This window comes from Arachis hypogaea, chromosome 17, assembly GCF_003086295.3.
Source record: "Arachis hypogaea cultivar Tifrunner chromosome 17, arahy.Tifrunner.gnm2.J5K5, whole genome shotgun sequence".
Classification (NCBI taxonomy): Eukaryota; Viridiplantae; Streptophyta; class Magnoliopsida; order Fabales; family Fabaceae; genus Arachis; species Arachis hypogaea.
Genome location: NC_092052.1, coordinates 13631612 through 13637277, shown reverse-complemented (window position 1 = coordinate 13637277; position 5666 = coordinate 13631612).

Here is a 5666-nt window from a genome sequence, read left to right as displayed (position 1 = left end):
ACTTTGTGCGTGATGTTATGGAGAAAAGTGACATTTCTCTTGTAAAAATACACACGGATGAAAATGCCGCTGACATGTTGACTAAAGTGGTGTCAGGAAGCAAGTTCCAACACTGTTTGAAATTGCTCAATATTGTTCCATGTTAGGCAGTCATTGTCAAATGATGCAACCGAATACGAATACCATTCTTTGATCGTCCAAAATTTGCGTAGATTTTAAATTGTGAACGAGGTGGAGAATTGTGAGGGAGAGAGAAAGAAAAGGAAGGCTAAGAGTTATTATAGGAAAGTTTTATTTCTATCCTTTGAAATTATAGCATATAACCACTATATAAACGTTTGTAGAATTTCAATTCGATCATCATCAACAATAACAACTACATTCACATCTTCTTTTCATATTATTATTATTATTTTATTTTATTTCCTTTTCTCTTTAGTAATTATATAGTGAGAGCATTATTGTGAGTAGTGTTCAATTTCATATTACTTTATAGCTATTAGAAGTCAATATTCCGCTGTAGACTCAACATTGATAACATTGGCTCACCTTTTGACATCTCTATTTTCATATCACTCGATCCAGGGACCTGTAGGTTATGGGCCCACCACACTTCCGCTGCGCCACTCTGATAATTGATGTTAGTTTTGTAATTAGATTTATTTATCTATAATAATATATAAAGAAAATAGGGGGTTTAGTATTTAAATTTTCGCTTTTTCATTTTAACCCTATTAATAAATAATGATTGATATAACTGTTGTCTTAAAATTTGATAAAAAAAATATAATTATCAATTAATTCTTTTTCATTCTTTGTACAGTGATCATTTTATTCTACACATAATTTTTGTTCTTTTTCATTCTTTGTACAATAATTATTTTATTCTACACATAATTTCTGTCCATGTTCTTCTTTTTTATTCTACGGAGTACATATAGTACTCTCTCCCTATCTTTATTTAAAATATTGAATATAAAATTAAAAAAAAATTTCAACAATTAAAATTATACAAGAAAAAGAGTTTTTTAAATTTAAATTTTTATATCTGATTCAAATTAAATAAATAAGATTGAAAAAATAAATAAATTTACAAATATTTATAAATTTTTATCTTAATTGTTATATATAATAACAATGTAATGATTTTAGTATTATAATTAAATTAATTTAAATTTCATTATTTTATACATTAAAAAATTAAATAACTTATAAAATTTTTATTTTTTTTATTTATTAATAATTTATTATTTATTAAAATTTTTATTTTTATCTCAAATTTATAATTTAAAAACCATAAAAATTAATTTCCTTAAAATATTTGAAAAAATAACAATATAAAAATTACTATTTTGTTTTTGAAATTAAATGAAACTTTAAGAAAATCTTAAAAACCTTATTATTTAGAGACATAGAAGTTGATATATTAGATTTAGAGAAAGATTAAGAATTATTACAAATAAGTGTTAAGAATACGGGAGATATTCAACAATGTAATATTTATTAATGGAAATAATATTAAATTTATCAATTTAATGTAGAAAAAAATATTTTCTTTTATTGATATGTGTTATTATTTTTGCTTACATATCTTTACCTATCAATGATGAAATGAAAAAATCTTATAAATATTTTGTTAATTTTTTTTTAATTGTTTTGCAATAATATTTTTTTAATTTTCTAAAATATTGATTATGTAGAATATTATATTTAAAATTTGAGTACATAAATATTTAATTGATTTTAATTGATTTTGTTAATCTCTTTTTTATTTTTAATCTATTTTACATTGGATAATATTATTTTGTATTGATTATTAGACTGACATATAACATTTAAATTATTTCAACCTTTATGATTATTTAATTCTTTTTATTATATATATATATATATATATATATATATATATATATATATATATATATATATATATATATATAACAAAATATAATGCGAATATGAAGAGTTTGGTATCTAATTTTTTTTTCTATTTTACCCATATTCTTATAATCTAAAATTATATATTCAGTTAGGTATTCACGTTCTGTAAATTCTGTATTAAAATTACGTAACTGTTTCACTTTTAATCATGAAAGTAATTTAAAAAAGCTGCTCATCCCCAATCTTAAATAGTTTAAACAAGGTAATTTTTTTAAATAAATGTACAAATAATAATTTTTTTCTTTAAATTATTATCATACTATTTTAATGTACTCTTGTATCTACACAATATATAATGAAAATTGGTGTCTAAATTTAAGTTTTAATATTATCCCTAAAAAGAGATTTATTATTAAAAAAATTCTTTTGTCAATTACGTTAAATAAAAAAATTACTACCCATTTCTTCAGGTTATTAACACACTCTTTTAATATACTCTAAATACCTATAAAATATATAATATCAATTAGCGTCCAAATTTAAATTTTATTATTATTCTAAACGAGAGATTTTTATTATTAAAAAAAATTTTAGTACATCCGGTCGTTAAATTGAAAAAAAAAATTTCACACATTTTTTATGACAAGAATTTTTTATTGTATGTAAATTATTCATGCAAAATTCTTTATTATAGATGTATTTTTAAAAGAATAAAAGTAAAATAGTTTAATAGGACAATATTTTTTAAAAAAATTTACACACAATAATTTTATGTCAGTATATCATGATTCATTTTGCATATAATATTCATCCATCTAAGTTCATGGGGTGCCTTAAAAAAATTAGAATGAAGTAATTTTTTTAATCTTTTAACTATTTTATATTTTAGAATTCAAAATTTTGTATTTTTATTTTTATTTAAAGATTATTTTTATATTTTATTTTAATTATGTTAATCAAAAGTATGAATATTATTTTAATTTTTAATTTTTAGGTTAAATAAAAAGATGGAACTTTTTTTTATAAATTAAATGATTGAAAAATTTACTCATTATAGAATAAGTTAAGTCTATTTCTTAACTATAGGAGTACATATAATTCACTCTTGAATGTATAAATTTATTTAATTTTTTAAAATTTATATTAATTATTAAAATTATGATATAATGGATGTACTCTTATGAAAAAAATTGAAAATGACTTCATAACTATTTTTTATGTTGGGAGAAAGAATGACTCAGTAAGTATAAAGTCTAATTTAAACGACCACAGATAAGTAAAATAAGTAATAAAAAACGAACATAAAATTTAATTTTTTTATTATTTGGGATAAAAATAAATATAATAAAATAAATTATTATTTTCATACATATATGGCATAAAATTTGACATTATCCTTTTTTAGAGTCATTTATTTTTTTTTTAGTTTTTATCCTTATTTTTGTGTTTTATTTTGATTTTGTTAAACAAAATTTTTATCATAAATGTAAATATATGATTTTGTGACTCATAACAAGAAAAGTTAAATTTACTCCTTTGTTATATTTATAGGAGTGTAAATGATTCACACAAGTGTTACAAGATTTATTATTATTATTATTATTATTATTATTATTATTATTATTATTATTAAAGTTGTATTCATTTTTGAGTGTAATAATTATGAACTAATATATGGTGGTAACTAAATGCGATTGAAAAGAAGGTAGGAGGAAAATAAAAAATGGAGGAAAGAAGAGAAAAGAAGCCAGTATAAGAGTGGTGGTGTGCCAATAATAAATATGTAGATTGCAATGTTCTGAAAATTGGACCGGACCGACCAATTCAATCGGGTTAACCGAAAATCGGTCACCTAGTCGGTCCGATCCTCATACGAAACCGTTCTGCAAAAAAACTGGCAAAAAAACCGACCGAACCGGTGGTTAATTGGTGCTGAATTTCTAACCACATACTAACCGGCAAGTGCACCGGGTCGTACCAAGTAGTACCTCAGGTGAATGAGGGTCGATCCCATGAGGATCGATGGATCAAGCAACAATGGTCAAGTGATTTACTTAGTTAGACAAGCAGGAAATGGTGTTTTTCAAATGCATCAAACAGTAAATTCAGAATATCAGAAAGCAAGCAGTAAACAAGATGTGAATAATATATGGAGAAACAGTTGAGGCTTCAAAGTTATCTATTTTCCGGATTGACTTTTCTTACTAACTATGTTAATCATGCAAGATTTAATTTATGGCAAACTATATGTGACTAAACTCTAATTCCTTAGACTTTTTTAGTCTCCTCTAAAATTCATCAACCGCCAATTCTTTGGTCACTTAATTCCAATTTGAGAGTGAAATTCAATTCTAGTTTATATGCCACAAAAATCCTAATTACCCAAATATAAGAGGATTATATGTCACGTATCCCATTAAGTCCAGATAATTAGAAATTTAAGAGAAATTATTTTCAAGCTGTTGTTCAAGTAAAGAGCTTTTCTAAGTTATACAAGAACTCAATTAGAACTAGGGTCATACTTCCGTTCCACCCAAATTCATAAAATAAAGAAAGAAAATAATTCTTGAATTATAAATCAATACATGAATTAAAATAGAAAAGTAATAGCATCAATGCATACAATAGACAGAGCACCTAACCTTAACAGTAGAAGTTTAGCTGCTTATGGTTCAAAGAGAAAACAAGGATTCTGAAAAACTGTAAATTGTGAAATGAGGTAGAAGAGAAGAGCTATTCCTATTCCTAATAAATGTAAAATATATTTCCTAAAACTAAATAATATCTTTTTCTATTTATAACAGAAATAAAGTTAAATCAAAATTTATTAATTGCTTTTCGTGCAGCCTCTGGACGTATTGGGGACCACTTGATACATTAATGTCCACGTTGAACTTGGCAAATATCAAGTTCAGCATGGATGATACAGTGTGTTACTTGTGCTTTTCTTTGAATCCACGCTGAACTTGGAAAATCCCAAGTTCAACTTGGAGAGGTGCGTGTGATTTCTCTTGGAGTTTTCAAGTCCACGCGGAACTTGGAAGGAGGTTCAGCAGGGAGGAGGCAGAGATTGCTGGAAAAGAAGTGTGCACTATTATACATCATTGGAAAGTCCTGGAAGTTAACTTTCCAATGTCGCTAGAATCACATCAAATGGAACTTTGTAGCTCAAGTTATTTCTGTTTGAGTGCAAGGAGGTCGGGGTTGACAGCATCATTTGCTTTCTTCCTTTTCTGCTACAAAACTCCGTCAAATCCATCCGAATGCTACCTGAAATAAATAGAATTACACATAACTCAAAGTAGCATCCATAGTGGCTAAAAGATATTTAAATCTTGATTAATCTCAACAATTTGAATGCAAATTCACTAGGAAAAGATAGAGAAGATGCTCACGCATCACAACACCAAACTTGAATTGTTGCTTGTCTTCAAGCAACCAAAACTACTATAGGCTCAGGATGTGAATTTGCATGAGAAGTGAGTGTTTAATTAAGCTCATGTCTCTTCTTAAGTGGGGTTTACACGTTGCAATTCTAAATAGTTTTGGCATCTCACTCTCCTTTGAATAAGAGGAATGCCACTGTTATTCGGAATTAGAATCCGGATAATATTATGAATTCTCTAATCTGTTTACTTCGGATTAATCCTTGAGCACAGCAAATTTCCTTTAATTCTCTTTTCTTTGGTGCTTTGCACCTTGAGCCTAGCCGTGACTTTAAATGCTTTGTCTCAAGCTTCACTTGATACAAAAATACCACAAGCACTTAACTGGGGAACTCTCTT